The sequence below is a fragment of the Lontra canadensis genome, unplaced genomic scaffold (genome assembly GCF_010015895.1).
Source record: "Lontra canadensis isolate GAN:19392208 unplaced genomic scaffold, GSC_riverotter_1.0 scaffold138, whole genome shotgun sequence".
NCBI lineage: Eukaryota > Metazoa > Chordata > Mammalia > Carnivora > Mustelidae > Lontra > Lontra canadensis.
Window position 1 is genome coordinate 2,418,375 of NW_022631132.1, and position 20,559 is coordinate 2,438,933.

Genomic DNA, 20,559 nt, shown 5'->3' on the forward strand with positions numbered 1-20,559 from the left:
TTCAAGCCACTGGGCCATGGACCTTATCTAAATCAGATGAACATTTCAATGCCTCCCTTTTATTGGCAGAGTAATACTTTCCTCTTCGCTTTAACACCATCTTTTCCATCTGTTTACTGATGTCAATAACTCCTGGTATTTGGTCTACATAGTTTGCTCCCCCACTGATTCATTTCTTGACAATATATTGATACTTAAAAACTACAGACTACTTGAGAACAAGGTATTTCTCAATAGAACTCAAAGTGGGTTTTTTTTTTAAGATTTTATTTATTTATTTGAGAGACAGTGAGAGAGAGCATGAGCGAGGAGAAGGTCAGAGGGAGAAGCAGACTCCCCATGGAGCTGGGAGCCCGATGTGGGACTCGATCCCGGGACTCTGGGATCATGACCTGAGCCAAAGGCAGTTGTCCAACCAACTGAGCCACCCAGGCGTCCCTCAAAGTGGTTTTAAGGCATGATCTATTAGTCCTGTATCTCTCTCTTTTTTTTTAAGATTTTATTTTTCAGTAATCTCTGCACCCAGTGTGGGGCTCGAACTCACAACCCCGAGATCAAGAGTCACATGCTCTACTGACTGAGCCAACCAGGCGTCCCCCAGTCCTGCATCTTCATGAGTTCAGTGATCGTGTTCACTTCCACTTCGCCATTAAGGAGACTGAAGCAGAAAACACTTTACGGGTTTTGCCCAGAGTCAATGTGCTGAGCTGGGAACGGAACCTGGGAACGTTTCCTCCAAGGTATAGTTGCCATCCACTGAAGGTCCTCCCACTATGTAAAAGAATTCATAATTAGATTACTCAGATGTGCAATAGGGAAACAAATCTCTAGGCATCAGGAAATATTTGTAGTGCTCCCTAAAACTTTTGCAGTACCTGCATTTCTGCAAAAAAAAATAGTAATTTTCCCCACCAGCATCCGACACTAGTTTGAGTACCTTGCAAAGACAACAAGACTTCGTACAGTAACTCTTCCCCCATTAAAATTCATCACTGGGTAAAGCCTTGTTCTTCAGCTGTCCCACATCATCAGGGGCAAGCTAAAATACCTAAAATCCTTCAGATATGGCACATTAGCTCAATTTCATCTCTTCCCAATATATCCAGCTCAAGCTGGAAACCAAGATATTTATGGGACATGATGAAAGCACTAATACATGCAAAATTCAAATAATACCCAAGTTTGGGGACCATTAAAACATGTCAAGCTAAAGCAAAGAGCAACAACAGCTATAAAATTGTAGAAGTTGATACATTTTATATTTTACATAAACATGTTTGAAAGAGTGGATGAATCAAGAGATATCCTCAGATGTGCTCCTATAAGATTGGGGGGCAATCTGGGCAGAATCAATCCTTGGTTAGACTGAGATTTCGAACGCAGACACATGGACACCAATAACTTAACAATATTCTCTGCTATTAGGGGAAAATGGGTTAAAAGAGTTACTTTTAAGTTAAGCGACATATTCTGATATTAACAACACTCTCTCACTCCCCACGAGCCACACCTTTCAGTCACACATTCTTTCTTTGTTCTCCCTCCCGGATATTCCTGAAACCATTCACCTTTCCACGTGCCCCTAGCCCAGCCATCACCCCATCTGCCCTAGACTTCCACAGCTTCTAACTGGGTTCCCTGCCATATTCTCAGCCCTCTCCCATCCTCTGTCCACACAGGAGCCCAGGCAACGAGTTAAGACACAAATCAGATCACGTTACTCCTCCATTTGACTCGCCGCGCTCTCTGATGGCTTTCAGGATAAAGTCCCAAATATGCTCCGTGCCTTACAAGGCTTCCATGAGCCCCGGCTTCTCTAATTCCGAGGTCACCATTCTCATCCCGGCCACTAAGTGCAAGCCCTACATGTTCTTGGAGCTGCGCTTTTAATTGTGCTGCGTTGTTGGGTTTTCCCCTGTGCCCTGCCTGGCTGTGGAGCCTTGGGGACGCAGCAGCCTGGATGTCACCTCCTCTTCATCCTCATGGCGACTTGTGCTCAGCTTAATCACAGTGCCAATCACCCTATTTGTCTACTGGTCACCCCTCACTAGTCTAAGCAGACACCATCGGCTCTGTTGTCCCAACACCTGACCCAGCGCCTGGCACACAGGAGGCATTCGCTACGTAGAGAATGCACTAGTTATTGAGAAGGAGTCCAACCTAGTCAAAAGGGGCATCTTGGTGCAAGACAAACAGTTTTTCATTTCTGTTCCTGCTGAACTTGTGACAGCAGGCAGAAATGTCCAGATCCCACAACAACCCAACTCTCCCGAAACCAAACACCTCCACAGAGAAAGGAAAAGGAGAGATGGACACAACCAAAATAAGATAAAGGTGGGGGCCTATTTAATTAAAAATATTTGGACTTCAAGAGTCTGATCCCTGGAAATAAAGAAAATGGAGTCACTACAACACTCGATGTACAGAGAAGTTGACTTAGTAATAGGGGATTACCGCACTCAAATTCGGTATGTGCAACCCACAGCCTCGATGCCTTCAATAGCCAACCCAGGCCATTGGAGCAAACAGAAACAGGTGAACTGTGCCTACTTATAGTTCTGGACAGGTACACATTTCTCTCTATTCCTCCAAGTAATAACATATGTTATTTTAGGTAACATAGATAGATAATAATAGTAGATAATAATAGATAATAGATATGCGATTTTAATGTATCCATAAAATACACTAAAACAAGTGTTAGAAGGCACTGACAGGTAGACAGAAAGACATATCATGTACTCATGCACACATCAGTCGGGAGAAAGCGTAAGTGGCTATGTTCACTTTGGAGAAAATAGACCTTGGGACAAAGAAAATAACCCAAACTGAAGGGAGGACATTACATAATGATAAAAGAGTCAGTTGACCCAGAACACGTAGCAATCCCAAATCTGTCTGTAACAAACAACAGAGCTGCAAAATATAGAAAGCCAAAACTGATGGAAGTGAAAGGAGAAAACAGACAAATCTATAGTTATGGTTAGGGATTCTAACACCTCTCTCAACAACTGAAAGAACCATTATACAGAAAATCGATAAGGATATACAAAATCTCCATGATACCTTCAACCACAAAGACCTAATCAACATTGACCCAACAGCAGGACTTAATGAACTCCACCCAACAACAGTAGAATTCTTCCCAAGTGCACTTCTAAATTATTTATGGTTAAGGACAATAATGTACTGCCAGCTTTGAAAAATACAGATGTAAATTTTATAACAATAATAGCACAAAAAGAAGAAGGAATAGATTGAGGGAAATATTTCTAGAAACATTTCTAACTATAATGTATTATAAATATCAAGTAGATTCTGAAAAGTTATAATGTACAGATTAAGCCCTAGAGCATATGCTAAAAAAAATTACAACAAATTACAGTGCAAAATCATTAAAGGAATTAAAATGTTATATTAGAAAACAGTCACCTAATACAGCAGAAAGCAGTAAAGGAGGAAAAGAGAAACAGCAAAAAAAAAAAAGATATGAGATATGCAGAATTAAAAATAAAATGACAGGGGCACCTGAATGGCTCAGTCAGTTAAGTGTCTACCTTTGGGTCAGGTCATGATCTCAGGGTTCTGAGAATCAAGCCCGACATCAAGCTCCCTGCTCAGTGGAGAGCCTGCTCCTCCCTCTCCCTCTGTCTCCTGACCCTCACTGTCTCTCTAGCTCAAATAAGTAAATAAAATCTTTTTTAAAAATAAATAAAAATAAAATGAGAGACTTGGAATGAGCTATCAATAATATTAATGAACAAAACAATCCAATCAAAAGGCATAGACATGGGGGCCTGGCTGGCACAGCTGGTAGGGAATGCAACTCTTGATCTTGGGGTCGTGAGTTTGAGCCCCACATAAGGTACAGAGATTACTTAAAAATAAAAAAGCATAGATCATCAGATGGATTAAAAAAAAAACAAGATCCGAAAATATGTTGTTCACAGGAAACATGCATTACATTCAAAGATAGAAATAATCTGAACAAAAAAGGAGAAAAAGACATACATTATAGAAACAGGAACCATAAGAAATATGGAATGACTATATTAATATTACAGAAAACCAACTTTAATAAATGTTACTAGAGATAAAGAAGAAATTTTTATAATGATAAAAGGAGCAACACATCAGGAGAACATAACAATCATAAATATACATGCAGTTCATAACAGAACCCAAAAACACATGAAGCAAAAACAGAATTAGAAAGAGAAATAGAAAATTCAATAATAATAGCTGGAGACTTCAATGCCCCAATTTCTTTTTTTTTTTAAAGATTTTATTTAGGGGCGCCTGGGTGGCTCAGTGGGTTAAGCCGCTGCCTTCGGCTCGGGTCATGATCTCGGAGTCCTGGGATCGAGCCCCGCATCGGGCTCTCTGCTCAGCAGGGAGCCTGCTTCCTCCTCTCTCTCTGCCTGCCTCTCTGCCTGCTTGTGATCTATCAAATAAATAAATAAAATCTTAAAAAAAAAATAAAGATTTTATTTATTTACTTGAGAGACAGAGAGAGAGAGCGCATGAGAGGAGAGAGGTCAGCGAGAGAAGCAGACTCCCTGCCGAGCAGGGAGCCTGATGTGGAACTCGATCCCAGGACTCCAGGATCATGACTCGAGCCGAAGGCAGTCGCCCAACCAACTGAGCCACCCAGGCGCTCCAATGCCCCAATTTCAAGAATGGCTAGAACAAGTAGAAAAACAGCAACAAGGACACAGAAGTCTTGAGCAGTACAATAAACCAAGACTTAGCAGTCATCTATAGAACAGTCCACCACCAACAGAACATAGTCTTCTCAAATGTCCACAGAGCAATCTCTAGTACAGACCATATGGTAGGCCATAAAACTCTTCTTGGTATATTTTAAAAGACTGAATCGCATAGCATATGTTCTCTGACCAGAGTGGAATGAAATTATAAGTCATTTAAAGAGGATATCTGGGAAATTCATAAATATGTGGGAATCAAACAATGCACTCTTAAATAAACAATTGTCCAAAGAAGAAAGCACAAGAGAAAATAGGAAATCTTTCAGATAGATTAAAATAAGACAAAACATACCAAACTTATAAGATGCAACCAAAGCCGCTCTTAGAGAATATTTTATAGCTGTGAATGTAAAAAAAGAGAGAGAGATTGAAAGGTCTCAATCAATAACTTAATTTTCCACCACAAGACACTGGAAAAGAAAAAGTATACTAAACCAAAAGCAAGCAGAAGAAATGAAATATTATAGATTGCAGTGGGAATTGAGAGTTGAAAAGAATGGAGAAAATCAATGAAGCCAAAAGTTGGTTCTTTGAAAAGATCAACAAAATTGACAAATCATAACCTAGATTGACCAAGAATAAAAAAGTCAATTACTAAAATCAAGAATGAAAGAGAGGACATTAGAACCATCTTTTAAAACCATAATGAAGGGTGTCTGGCTGGTTCAGTAGGTGGAAGATGTGACTCTTGATCTCGGGGTTGTAAAGTTCAAGCCCCATGTTGGATGTAGAGATTAGTTAAAAATAAAATCTTTTTTAAAATGACTATATAGGTGAATAAAATATAATTAAGAATACAAAAAATAAATCCATAAACTGATTGTCAATTGATTTTCAACAAAAGTACCAAGGCAATTCAATAAAGAAAAAAGTCTTTTTAACTAATGATGTTGGGACAACTGATATCCACATGGAAAAGAATGAAGTTGGGTCCCCATCTTCAAATATGGATAAAAAAATAACTCAAAATAGTTCATGGACTTTACTTTAAGAGATAAAACTATAAAACTCCTAGACAAAATATTGGGGTAAATCTTCAAGGTCTCAGGTCAGGCAAAACCTTCATATGAGACAAAACAAAGAACAGTTAAATTGGATTTCATGAAAATTTAAAACTTTCATGCTTCAATGAACATGAAGAGATGACTCACTGAGTGAGAGGAAAATACTTGCAATACATATATCTGATAGGAAACTTGAATCTAGACTCTATAAAGAACACCTAACTCAATACTACAGAGAGAAAAAAAAATTAATAATGGCAAAGTATCTGAATAGACATTTCTCCAAAAAAGACATTCAAATGGGCAATACACACATGAAAAGATGCATAACATTATAACCTTTGAGGAATATGCAAATCAAACCACAATAAGGTGCCATATCACACCCATAAGACGGCTGGGGGAGGGAAGAATTGACAGTGACCGCTAATGGGTGGAATTTACCAGCGGCAATGATCTCACAACTTTCTGAATATATTAAAAACCACTGGACTGTGTGCTTTAAAAGTGTGAATATTTCGATGCATGATCTGTATCTAAGTAATAGCTTTAAAATGTTATCATAGACTTAAAGGTAAAAAATTAAAACTATAAAATCTTTAGAAAAAACACAGGAGAAAATCTTCAAGATCTAGGGCTAGGCAAACTTGACACCAAATCATGATCTATAAAAGTAAAAATTGACAGATTGGACCTCTTGAAAATTAGAAATTTTGCTGTGCCTGGGCTCCTGGATGGCTCAGCCTGTTACTCAGCCAACTCTTGAATTCAGCTCAGGTTGTGATCTCAGGGTCATGAGATCAAGCCCCCTCCCCCATGGGGTCCACACTGGGTGTGGAGCCTGCTTAAGATTCTCTCTCTCTCTCTCTCTCTCCCTTTGTTCCTCCCCTCCCTACTGACGTGTGCACTCTGTCTCTCAAAAAAAAAAAAGTAAATTTTGCTCTGTCTAATGCCACGTGAAGAAGATGAAAGGCAGACAATGGACATAGAGAAAATATCTGCAAACAATGCATCTGACAAAAGACTAATACACAGAATATATAAATAACACTCAAAACTCAATAGTTAAAGAAAAAAGAATCCCATCAGAAAACATGTGAAAGGATGCTGAACACCATCAGCCATCACGGAAAGGTAAATTAAAACCACAATGAGATATTACTACACACCTATCAGAATGGCTAAAATAAAAAATAGTGACAACACCAAATGCTGGCAAGGATAGGGAAAAATTGGATCAACCATGCAAGGCTTCTGGGAATGTGAAACCATATATAGTCCTTCTGTAAAAACAGTTTGGCAGTTTCTCATAAAACTAAACACATAATTATCAAAGGACCCAGGAATTGCATTCTTGAGCTTTTATCCTAGAGAAATGAACACGGATCATTCCACAAAAGCCTATACATGAACGTTTATAGCAGCTTTATTTGTGATAGCCAAAAATTAGAATCAGCCCAGATGTCCTTCAACAGGTGAGTGGTTAAACAAATTGGGCTTCATACTTGCCATGGAAGATTCTTCAGCAATAAAAAAAGAACGAACTGTTGACACAGGCAACAGCATGGATGAATCTTGAGTGAATTACGCTGAATCATTAGAGGCACCCCAAACCAGCTCTCATCCCTAATCCAGCAGAACCATGGTGTCCCAGAATTCCAAGTTGACAGCCACCAGTGGCCCCGAGACCTAGGGGGTTACTATTAAAGCTGGCAATGTGCACGTCACCACTGCCTCCTTCTAGGGCCCTGAAGCCGATGTGGGTGCAACTGATTGTTCCCAAAGCTATACCTGGGAAGGGGAGGTCTAAATTATTAAGAGGCAACCTGCCATTTAATTATGGCAATAACTTATCTTTTCCCCCCAATAGTATGTCTCTTCCTCAGACCCAAATGGAGCTTCCAATGTTTCAGCTGGAACTTCTACCATTTCGTGAACATTACTACCTGCTTGAAATTGTGGGAGAACATTCACCTTCTTCCTTCTAGGTTTCTTGTGCTAAGACAGATTCAGAGACCAACAGCCAAATAATAGAGCTGTGCATACCTCAGGCTTTGTGGCACTCAGATCTCGCCTTCTTAGCAAGCTCACTACATATAAGAGCTCCTCTCTGTTAACCAGAAAGAGCTGCATCCCAGAGTCAGACCCCACCAAACCAGAAGAGCTGGATTTTCGTGGTCCCTGGCCTGCCTGCTGCCGTCATGGAAACCTGACCTCTGCGATGTTCTCTAGAGAAGATATTCCCAGCCAAAGTTCACAACCTGAGACCCCACACCCTGTCCCTAGATGCTGGAACCTATAAACTGCCTACGATGAATAGTGGTTACATCACCATGCTTGAAAAGCAAAACAAAAAATGGCATTCAACGGGGAGCATCACAGTCATGCTCATTCTAATCCAATCATATTTTTTAAAAGGGGAGAGACTGTCGAAGTAACTGCTCGCTTTCATGCATGCAAATCCCATATGCAGCCTTTCACTTAGCTTTTAGCTGAACTCTGGAAAATCATGAACCACTTTCCTACAGTAGGGCTAGATGAGGGTGCCTGTGATAAAGGACTCCCTCCTTGAGCTGAGCTGAGCTCATTTGGCTTCACTGAACAGTCTAGCTAAGTCACATACATACCTTTAGCCCCCGCACCCCCAGCCACCCCATGTCAAAAGTATACCCTCTCTCATACAGGAGAAACTGCTGCAAACGCAAGTGTGATTTCAATCTCATCCTAATGGATCTCGTGACATCCAGGTCTCTAAGGCCCTCGGTAATAATTTTTCAAGGCCATCTGGAATAAATAGAAACCTCACTCAAACCTGCATGTATGCAAATTTCTGCATTTTAAATGGATTCTGTCCTTAAGTGCATAAACCAAAAAGCATGGAAGCAATTGGATTAGAAAAGCAAGGGTTTTTTTTCTAATCCCCCTCTAATTGGCATTAAGTCACCAAACATTGTCAAACACATATCACTTGCTTAATTACTTTGTGTGCACATGTGTATGTCTTTATAACTTCATAAACATATAAATGAGAGGGAGATATGCAGATTTAATGTACACCCATATGGTGATAAATACAAAAACTGCCAGAAGATTGTAAAAAGCTATACTAACACTAAAATGGTATCTTTTTTATCTTTTGCTTTGCTTCCAAATCACAAAGAACAAACTAAGAGTGGTAGATGCTAAGCATGGATCCTTACCTAAAAGGAGAAATAGGCACAGGCCATTTTGTTCAATAACACAAAATATTTTTAAAAATACCTTGCTTCAGATCCATAGTCAACATCTTTAAGTAATTGTCTTTCGTTAATCTTATGGTGTGTTTATGTGTAACATTGTTTCTATGTGCCCATTAAAATTTGTGTTGAAGTGACTTTTCCTAAATAGCTTACTACATACTGTTCACCCCAGTGTGTTTCATTTCAACATGGTTTTCATGAGTTGGAGCTGACCTATTATGCTCCTACAAGATTCTGTACCACCCTCAGCAAAACCAATCATGAAAATAATAATTAGTCCTGCCTCTAGTGTATCTAGTAAGTAGGCTCCATTTTCCAACCTTAGGTATTGTCATGCCAGTTAATCTTCTACTTAGCAAAGTCTTAACAGTGAGGTATCTGCAGAGATGGCCACCATTCCAAGGTCACACTGGTCTCTGGTTATTGTGGGTGCCTTTTTCCCATGTTTCCAATGCCTCCAACCCAATTTCTTGGCCACCCACATTAATGTATGCCAGGCTGGAAGGCCCACGCTAACTTACATGTTCTCTTTTCCAAAGTCACCTTTTCTGAAAGAGAGAGAAGGTTGACTCCTCTCTTCATGATGAGCCCCAGGGATGAGAATAGGCTTCAGGATTCATCACTTGGTTTTGGAGAAAGTGTCTTTATTTGACTGGCTCCTCGTGTTTCAGGACTATATGAACTGATCTAGCCGAACTCATTCACACTACCCTCCAAAGGCTGTGTCTACACAGACCAAATGCAGGTAAAAACAAACAAACAAACAAAAAAACAAAAACAATGTTCATTTATAGAAACAGGCTGCGGTCAGAGCAGTGCAACTGACAGTGCTAATGAACCAACTGCCAACATTCCAGAAGGACTAAGATATTTTGGCCTCTTACAAATCTTATTGAGTGCGCACACCGTATTTTAAGTCCACATGGGGCTTAAATTAAAATACAGTTAAGGTCCTCATTTTCCTTATCTGAAAAAATTTTTTTTTCCTCTAACGTAACTCTTTTCTTTTTTAATTTCCTCTTAAACAGCATTCTTCTGTATAAATCAGTGTCGATTTTTCATTTGCATTTGCAATATCTTGGACATCTACCTTTTTTTTTTAATTGTTGGATATCTGAATCCTTATTTAAGAAGGGGCAAAAGAGAGCTGCAGAATTCACCCTTACAGAGTAATTTTTACCAAGCTTTTTAAAGATGCTTAAAAAAAATCAGTTAACAGGTCTCCATTTTACTTAGCTCATATAGTAGACACGGCCAAAAACCAGGTACAGACTTTTGGAGATTTGTCTGCAAATTTAATGAACATTAAAACATATCAGATAGGCCACATGGCCCACCTGATTTTAGCTGCCAGCTCCAATATTGGCTGGCTGGGTAGTTTTGGACCCAATTCTGTTATTTTCATCTTTAAATGGGTTTTTAAAACATCTACCTTACAGGACTGTTTTGAGGATTAAATGAGAAAAATCCATGCTCTGCCCTGGCATAGGGCCTGGCCTAATAAGTACCCCAAAACCTTAATAGGTCTTCAGGGTAAGTCAGGCCAAGCTACCTGAGTCAAACCATCACTTTCCAGCACTTCTCTTGGCCAAAGTATTGGAGTTCTACACTCTTGCATGTGAATTAGGAAACCTGGTGTGGTTGGTGAAGGACTGGCAATACTTCCATGTATATCAGACTACTAATGTTGCTTCTCATGCACTCAGATAGAGCCTGATCCCTTGTTCCTGCCTGGCTGGTTACAACACACAGTGACTAAGCACTGCCTGGGCAGATAATATGGTCTGTAAGATATTTACTCACTGAAGTTTTTCCAGACTAACTTTACAGCTTAGTATATGGTCTATTTTTACAAGCGTTCCATATGTGCTTGAGAAGAAAGTACATTCCTCTAATTGGGTGCAGGTCCACTGCACTGAGCTTGTTAACCAAATCTTCTGTATGCTTACCCATTTTTGTGTTTGTTTCATCTGTCAATTTCTGAAAGAGGTTAGCAGATTTTACAATGTCTCCTTATAGCCCTGTCAGCTTTTGCTTTATATATTTTAAAACAATGATATTAGGTGCATATGAGTTTAGAACTATCTGAAAAGTGGAACTTTTTGCCATTATTCAGTGATCCTGTTGACCCTAGTAAAAGTTTTGCTTCAGTCTATTTGTCTGATATCAGTTTAACTACTTCAGCTTCTTTCTGGTTAGTATTTGCATAGTATATCCATTCCAGTCCTACCTGTATCCTTATGTGTTACCTTTGGCTCTTATACACAGCACAGAGGTCAATTTTGTATTCTCCTCCAGTGTGATAATCTGTGTCATTCAACTGGTGAGTTTAGTCAAGTTCTATTTATTGTAACAACTGAGAAGCTGGCTGCCAAGATCAAAGGACCTTTTTAAAGTATCTCTGAGTTTCTGGCCTGTAACCTGTTCACCCTAGTCAATTTCTAAACACTCTGCTTGCAGTCATTCTTCTGTGGGAAGTTAGCAAAAGTTCAATGATTTCCATCAGTGAACTGGAGCTGGTACTATACTGAAGACTTGTCTTTATTAGTACAGTTATGGGAGAAAGTCAATGCAAGGAATGGTGCACACAGGTCTAATCCATTTGATGTAAATCAATACATTACACATTTCAGTTGCTCTGTATTCCTTCAGAAAAGTGCATGGAAGTGATTCATCAGAACTAAACTCTTCACAAGAAACAGACCAATTCTCTTAGGCTCACTAGGGCATCTCTGCTAGTAAAATATAAAAAGCAATCAAACTGAATAAGAAGTCCTTTTTGCAGACATTTACATCGGGGAAGAACATGATTCTTGACAATTCAGAGCAAATGAAGTGCAAATTATTCTCTTATAATATATCCCAGAATTGAAGCTGAAATTGTGACTAAAAAAGAATCCACAGTTTAATCAGAAAAATATATTTATTGGTAATTCCCATGAGGTCCTATTTGATACATTTATACCATGGGATAACAAGTTCATAACTCTTGCTAAGTTATAAATATGGAGTTTATGCAGAATTTGCATGTATTGGATTTTATTTTGAATTTGCAAGTGTGCCTATATTTGAATATTTATAATATTCCAGAAAAAGCACAGTGGAATGTGCAAGACAGATTTATTTAGTGTAATGCTCTGAAACGTGTCAAAGTCTTCAACACTGTTCTTAGAGGCAAAATGGCAGAAATAACAAATGGGATGCAATAAGACCAACAGAATAATCTGTGAAGTCCAATACCAAGTAAAACTAGAACAGCTCTTTTGCCAATAAATATTTCACTAAAGTTAGACAAATATTTCTGTAAGCTTACAATGGTATTGTATTAGAAGCTATAAACCATTAGTTGGATTCTTCATTATGCTCTAAGGGAAAAGAGAACATTCCCACCCATACTTTTTTCTTTCCCCTAAACTCATTGACTAGAGATCTTATTTGTCATGGAATGCCGATATTAGCTTTTCCACGGTGGAGAACGTTCCTTACACAGTCAAAATAATGAGTACCAAGAATGGAAGTTTCGACAGAGTTTCAAGAATCAGATTATTCACCTCACTGTATCTGGTAGCCCCTCAGATACCCAGAGCAGTTGAAGAATGAAGTGTTCTAAGCAACTTAATGCATAATTTATAAATTTAATTCATAACTCTATGAATTAATTTATAAGCATCATGTAATTCGTAGTTAATGGGGAGCAATGCTGTCATGAAGGAAAACTGCTCTGGGAGGAGGCTGCCCCAGCTGAGTGCACTTCCTTTCTTTCCAGAATGAGGGCAACACGAGCACCAACTGACCTAAGCTCTCAGTTGTCGCTGTTTAGAAATGGCCCCAAGTCTTGACTGTTCTAGCCAGACCATTAGCTCTGGTGTCTGCTCAAAGTCCAGGCTGTCTTGGGAGGGTTCTGGCCAAGCCAAGCAAGTCTTATTATTTCCAACTGCCTGCCATTATTAATTTCCTGTTCCACTGAACTTTTCAACAGAGAAGAAACAATAGCAATATACTCAAACATCTCCATAATGTACGGGTGTAAGCATTCTATGGTTTCTTTGGCATAGGAGAACAGTCACTCATCAAAAAAAAACAACAGCCGATTCCTGACTTGTCATCTCCGCCTTTCAGTCTGAGAGTTTATTTAGCTGAGACTGCTTTCCTCATTAAGAACTCCCCCAGATACTGGGGCGCATGAGTGGCTCTGTCAGTTATGCGTCTGCCTTGGGCTCAGGTCATGATCTCTGGGTCCTGGGATGGAGCCCCACAGCTGGCTCCCTGCTCAGCAGGGAGTCTGCTTGTCCTGCCCTTCCCTCTCTGCCTCTTTCCCTCTCTCCTCTCCCAGTGCTCTCTCTGTCTCTCAAATAAATAAATTAAACGTAAAAAGAAAAAAAACTCCCCGGATATCAAGAGGCTAATGAGATAGTCAGCCATGGTCTTCAGGAACCAAAAAGTTGACATGAGTATAATTTATCACAGTCATGATAAAACATCATTTTAAAAACTGTTAATGTTTACTTTGATTATAAAAGTAGTGCATACTCATAAAGGAAATGCAAAACCTTCAGAGAAGCTGAATAAGAATCAGTCGGGGCTCCTGGGTGGTTCAGTTGGTTAAATGTCTGTCTTCGGCTCAGGTCATAATCCTAGGGTCCTGAGATCGAGTCCCTCATCAGGCTCCTTGCTCATTGGGGAGCCTGCTTCTCCCTCTCCCTCTGCCTGCTGCTCTCCCTGCTTGTGTGCTCGCTCATGTGCTCTCTCTCTCCGTCAAACAAATGAATAAAATCCTTTTAAAAAAGAATAAGAATAAATCACGAATTGATTTACTAATATCCTGGTATTTTTCTTTCATTCCTTGTATTTTACGCTTAGATTTGGAGGGCTGGGAAGATTGTGTGTGTGTGTGTGTGTGTGTGTGTGTGTGTGTCTGTCTGTCTGTCTGTCTCTGCCTCTCCCCAATCCCTCTCTCTAACAGCTGTAGTTATACTGGGTCCATAACTGTCTCTTTTCCCCTTAGCTTTAAATCGCTAGCAATTTTCCATACTCTCTGAAAATATATTTAAATGATTTTCTAATAATCCTCCAAGTGGATGTACTGAGATTCCTTGAACCATTCTTCTCCAGGTGGATATCCAGATTTTTCCAATTTCATGCACTTACAAAGAACTCCAGCTAGCCTCCCAGTGTACCATTATATCACCCTGTACTCCCCGCCCCGCCCCCCGCAATAGCATTTCTCACAATTTTAAGTCGCTAATTGTTGGTTTCATTTCTATCTTTCGCACTCCATGAGGGCAGGAACACACAACAGGGCCCCCAGCACATAGCCCAGTGATAGTGGACACTCAGTAAATATTTGTTGAATTAAAAAGTGAAAAAATAAATAAGTGAGTGAATGAAAAACATGTATAAGACTATGATTTTCAGTAAAATCCTGGAAAAGAAATTATGGGTCAAAGAAATATTTTTAATGATCTCCATTTACGTTATCTAATTTATTTCCAGAAGAATTGTTCAAATTTACAAGGCCACTAACAATGTATGAGAATTATGGAATTGATGGTGGTGGTGATATATGTTGAGGTTTTTTTTTTCTTTATTATTTTGTTTGTTTGTTTTTAAATCAGGGCTAATTAGAAAGGCAAAAGTTTTTCCCACACTTAATGACTTAAAGTTGCATAACTTCACTCCCAGTGGGACTAAACAGTTATTCCACGACTGTAAACTAGTTGTGGGTCCCCTGTTGTAACTTGTCTTTTCCTATCCTTTGCTTTTCTAATCAATTTGTAGGAGTCCCTTATACAGAAAAGATGTCATCTTTTTGTCTGTTTTATTTGTTGTGCCTATTGTCATCAATTTTACAATATGCCGTTTCATTTTGGCTACTTTTTGACAGATGAACAGTTCTCGTTTTTATGCAGTCATAACTGTCTATCTTTTCCTCTCTTCAAACATCCTTCTCCTTGGCTAAGAGTCCCGCATGTGAATTGCAGCTATCATTTAAATAATAATGCCGATTGTGAAAGCAGAGTAACTGAGTTCAACAGACTCCCACTTACACAACTAAATCCTAATCAGCCCCAGATGGATTTCCCTTCCCAGGATCCCTGGCCAGGACACATCCAGGCAACACAGACCAGTCACAACTCTTTAGCATAGTGCCCACCCGGCCCGAACTAGTTCCCCTTCTGGACCACTCTGATCTGATCACTGGTACCACCTCCATTCCAGACTAGAAATCAGGGAGGCGCGTTCAACTGGACTCCAGCCCTTATTTCCTTTTGTATTTCTTACATGCCTTTCATCCAAGTGCTTCTCCGACCCACCGGGGTTCAACCTCATTGCCATCCCAGGACCTTGACCATGAGGCCTCACCCCACCTACCTCCCAACCATGACCTCTCAGTTCTGGCCAGTCCTGTCTAGGTGAGGCCGCTGAACTGCGCGAGGCCAGGAGGATGCCATGCCTGCCCACAATGCCTCTTCTCTTCTAAATACAAACCACCTATTCCCAGACGTCTTCCTGAATACATCTCTCCTTTTTCTGGCCTGTTCCTCATTCCTTAGGAAGGAATAGGCCTGAGATGGCTTCTTGGTTAAATCTCCCATTCTACAGAGGGGGATGGACCTGGCCCAAATCACAAGCCTCATCCCCACTCTGACCCACAGTTCTGCACTTTGCCCTCTAAACTTCACGGACTTGAGGATGAAGATGGTGACCCTGCCTTTTCTGGCTTTCTATAGGCTCTAATCTCCCCCAACTGCTAGCACTGTGCAGAGCTCACGGTTCTTCAGAGTTTGCCGATTAGACATGAACTTCCACGTAAACAGATGGACTTTTCTCTCTGTTTCACTATATTCCTGCAAAGGTGTGACATTCTAACGACATCCTTGATATTCAGATCCTTTCCAAACAAAAGGCATCTCCTTTATTAAATGTCTAAAATACCAAATTACTTTGTTCTGCGCTAAGCTCTGCGAGAGCAAGAATGACGCACCTTCCCTGGAAGATAATGGGCAGTCTCACAAAATTTTGTTTAATGAATAACAACGGAAAAGATGACTAATCTTCAATGTCACTTCATACCACCGAACTTGACGACAAGCTGAAATTCTTCTTGCCGCAAAACACCACGGCTCTAAAATTACTATTGAGAAATGCTAATTCTGGGAGCCTTTTACACAACCCAGAGAACCGAGAGGTTTTTTTTAATTAATTTTATTTATTTATTCGAGAGAGTGAGAGAGCATGGGGACACAGGGAGAGAGCACGGGGGTGGGGGGACAGAGGGAGAAGGACTCTGAGATCATGACCTGAGCCAAAGGCAGACACTTAACCCACTGAGCCACCAAGGCAGCCACCCGAGAACTGAGCATTTTGTCAGGATTCCAACATGTCTACTATCCATGTGGCCATGCTAACGAATCCTGCTCAAGTTCCACAGATGTGACAGCGAGTGTCTCCCCGTCTCCTGAGAAACAGGTGGGAGAGTATAGCAGCTTCTCTCAAAGGCAGCTGAAGAAACGCAGGCTGGGCTGAGAAGCCACCCCTGTGAGAGCCCTGTGGCCCACACCCGGGCCTGTCAGCCTGCCTCATCGCTGAAGCCCAGCTGGGAAGGAAGGGGAGCATGGGCACCTGACCTGTGAGTGGGCAGAGGCACCGTGGGCTTTCCTGCAAAGGTGGAGCGCATTCAAAATAGCCACCTTTTAAAAAGAAAGGGAAAGAGAAAGAAGCTTTTCTCCATTGAACAGCCTTTTAGTCCTTTCCTGTCAGTGATAGCCTACTGGATTTCAGATGACAATTAATTACTCTTCCGTATGGCTGCTGGAAAATTCAGAGACATGGAAAGTCTAGGATGCAACAGGAATATCGTGCCCAGAACCTCTGACCTGTAGAGCCACGGAACCCGGCCTGTGACCCCTGTGCGTGCCAGCCAGCATAGTACCTGGCAAAGAAAAATGAGGCCCGCACACATTCACTGTGCCCAATTCAGAATTCCTCCCACAGACCGAGTGGTGCTCCAGAGTTGGCTACAAACAGAGGGAATTTGGCCTGAGAAAAGCCTGCAGAATTCGGGAGTTTTAACAGCTGGTAAGCAAGAATGTTTTGATACATTTTCAAAAAATGGTCTTAGAAGTTCTAGAATGAGCAGGACCCTTCTCTGACCCCAAACAACATATTGGCAGACAGATGCATGCAATGCAATTTCTAGTTTTTTTTTTTTAAGAAATACTCTCAATAAACAACTTGAACCTTTTGCCAGCCCAGCATTCTCTGTCTTTGTCCTCACCAGGCAACGCGCTCACAGTCATTTCTATTCAGCAGTTATGTATCACCCGAGCCGGCTGCCATCAGCAGAGGCAGGCAAGCATGGCCAAAGGAGCACTGGGAGCAGGATTCAGGGTCTTGGCTTGCAGCCACAATGGCCTAGATGGCTGTGAGTCAGAATGTGGCCCTTGTTGCCGCCGGGCTCTCCTACTGTGGCTTATTCACCAGGCCCCCGAGCCTGTTCCCATCCTGCGGGGGCTTCATGGGGATTTCCAGCATGGCAGCCAGAGGCCCTTCTGCCACCCCAGCCCCGAGACCCCATGCCCCCGCCCCCCCACCGCCACCCCCGCGGAGCAGAGAGCCTCAAGGAGCTGGAAATCCCTTCTCCTCAGGGGTGTGGCAACCCCGGTCTGATCCCGCGTCCAAACCCACATGGGTAGTGTTAGTGAAACCGGGGACGGTGTGGATGGTACCACTATCCATCTGCGTTTATCCAGGGCTCCCTCTGTGAGCGTTACTAACATGAATGGTCACTCTGCGCTTGGGGCCAGGACCCCCTTCACAGAGGCACAGTCAACGGACCAGAAAGAACTGGAGCAAGATTCCCGCAGGGCCCCTCCAGAGGTCGACGACCTTGAGAAAGGCTGGCGGCCCCTTTGGCCTTCACTCTCATCTGATAAGTGGGGATACTTTTGCCCACTCCACCCTCTCCCCAAAGATATTGCAAGTTTATGGCGAAATACCAGAGATAAGGGGATGTGAAAGCTCATCAGACACTGGAACGCACGCTCCATGTATTCAAGGCCTGGACAGGCTCTGGTCCAAGGTCACACAGCTGGTTCATGGACAGCCTGGCGCCGAGGCCCAGGTGTCAGGACTCTCAGGCCAGACAGGCAGAGCCCGCTGTTCCCCTCGGTTCAGTGGAGCAGAGAGACCACCAGCTGGCCCGGAAGGGCGCTCCACACGGGAACCCCGCATGGCTAACTCTCATCTCCCAGGGTGGGCTCCTCACCCCCATGCGGCCCTACTTGCCCCCGTGTCTCAATTTTCACCACACACACTCACACACACGCACATTCTAACTCACACACACTTTCACGCATACCTTCCCTCTTCTAGATTATCAGGACTCACTGAACTTGTCCTGAAGGCGGAAAAGTATCAACGCCCTGGAAAACTCTGGAACCCTCAAGCTACCACTATTCTTCAAGATGAAGATTTCTGGAGGTGGGTGGAACTTAATGAAATAAAAAGATGCCCTTCGGGTGACAATGTGTTCCTCTAGCAAATTTTATTTCATTTGTGCAAATGGTGTAAGATCCGGTAACTCCGACTCCTTAAAAAGCGCTTCTTCCTTGATTAGACTAGATGGCACTGTAGTATCACCCTTTTCCGACCAAGTAAAATCTCATTTCATGTCAGATCATGTTGCTTCGATTTGGGACCATCCAAGAGGGTGAACTGTCCCCTTGAGGGTCCTGGTTATCTTATGGAAAATTTCTGAGGGAATCTGCCAGAGGATAGGGGCCACCAAATACATAATCGCATAATACATAAACCCCATTTGTAAGGTGTGTCTAGAGACTTCATCACACCCGGACCTACATGTCCAGAAGGATTTTCAAAGGCACACGTGTCCTGTAGAGCTCAATGCCTACAAGCCCCAACAGCAAATGGAGATTATTTTCAATGCTGTCGAATTGTTTGGGATCTTCTTAAACCCCAGTATCTTATGGTGACAATGACTTACACAATTCTCACAATGGACTGAAGTGACCCTTCCTGGAGCCAAGGTTCTCTTAGGATGAGGAGAAAAAAAATCCCTTAGGGCTGTAAAGGCAGTGAATGTTCAACAGATTCTGGCAGAATCCCAGCATTCAAGAAAGGCCACCGTACACTGAGGGAAAGGAGCGGGAGCACGGGGGACCAAGAGAGTCAGAGGGCTCCATCTGCCTCCCTCTAGAAGGAAGAAACTGCAAAGGCTTTTGTATTCCAGGAATCCCTGCCCCCCTTGCAAGGCACCTCCTTGTCCAAGGCACAGGGAGGAGCGGCTAGCAACGAGGGGTAGGAGTTAAGGGGTAGGAGTTAGGAGCCGGTCCAGGTAGGCAGCTGCTGTAAACAGCGGCCTGGAGGGCCCCTGTGGTCGCCTGATAGAGAGGCAGAGAGCACAGCCCTGTCCTTGCCTGCCTAAAGACCCTTCCAGAGGCTCCAGGGCAATCAGACTCATCCAGTCCATTCCCTGGACTCCCTGCCCCAGCCTTGATTTGTTTCAGGGACAGTGGCATATTGGGAGGCCCGGCTGGAGCAACTCCAGCCCATAAGGCCCTTCTCCCCCTCCCCCTTTTATGGCACTCCATGACCTCCAGCAACCGGGCATTGCGGCTGCATGAAGGAAAATGCTCTAGCTTCAAAAGCAACTGACTACAGCCTCTTCATAAATCACCATTTTCCGCATCAGCCCCGGGTTCTCGGCGCGGGGGCTGCCGGGCCCCCACCCTGGGGCTCAGGGTTTGTGCATCTGGAGGTTTCTCAAGAGCGAACCCCACACAGGGTCAGGGCTCCGTCCCAGCCCGCCCTTCGGTACGCACGGTGCCCACCCCCCCGCCCCGCGCACTCGCAAAGAGTGCAGCCAGTAGTGGGGAGCGTTAAGCTGGGTCCCATCAGCTCTCTCTGGGTGTCCGCAAACAGCGGCAGAGGGACACCCACTCGCCCAGGGAGAGCAGAGGCAGAGGACAGGAAGGAGGAGAGTGGCAAAAGTCAAGCAAAGAGAGAAAAATCTGAAAGGGTAAAAGAGAGCGAGAAGCAAAGTGAGAAGAGAGGGAGAAGGCAAGAGTGAGCCGCCAGGGACCGACAGGTAACTGGAGCAAGAGAAAGAGAGAAAAGCAGATAGAGGAAACGAGAAAAGGAGGTGGGAGGAAAATGCGGGAGCGGGAAAAGCAAGAGAGGGCAGAAAGGAGGCTTTGGAACCGGGTGCAGAGAAAAAAAGAGAGAAGACAGGAGGGACTCAGGGACTTCACACACAGAGACCGGTTCCTTCTGGCGCTCCAGTGCGGAGTCCGCGTGAGTTACCCTGTCCCGGCGGCGGCTGTGGCGGGGGGCGCTCGTTCGGGGCCTCCCAGCCACTCCCCCCGCACGCTCTCGCAGCCACCAAGCAGGCCAACCAGCCGACAGACTAGCCGTCCCGGGCCGCAGCGGACAGGCTTCCTGCGGCTGCCACGGCGCCGTGAGCGTGCGCGCCAAGGAGTCTGGCGCCCGCCCAGTGCCGGCGCACTGGCCCAGAGGTGCGCACTG

The 20,559-nt window shown here is 43.0% G+C and overlaps 1 protein-coding gene across 4 annotated transcripts in view; it reads right to left on the reverse strand.

The window, feature by feature from the left end:
- HS6ST2 (heparan sulfate 6-O-sulfotransferase 2) overlaps positions 1-20,559 on the reverse strand; it is a 274,448-nt gene that overhangs the window by 251,914 nt on the left and 1,975 nt on the right. The gene's annotated exons all lie outside the window — the stretch shown is intronic.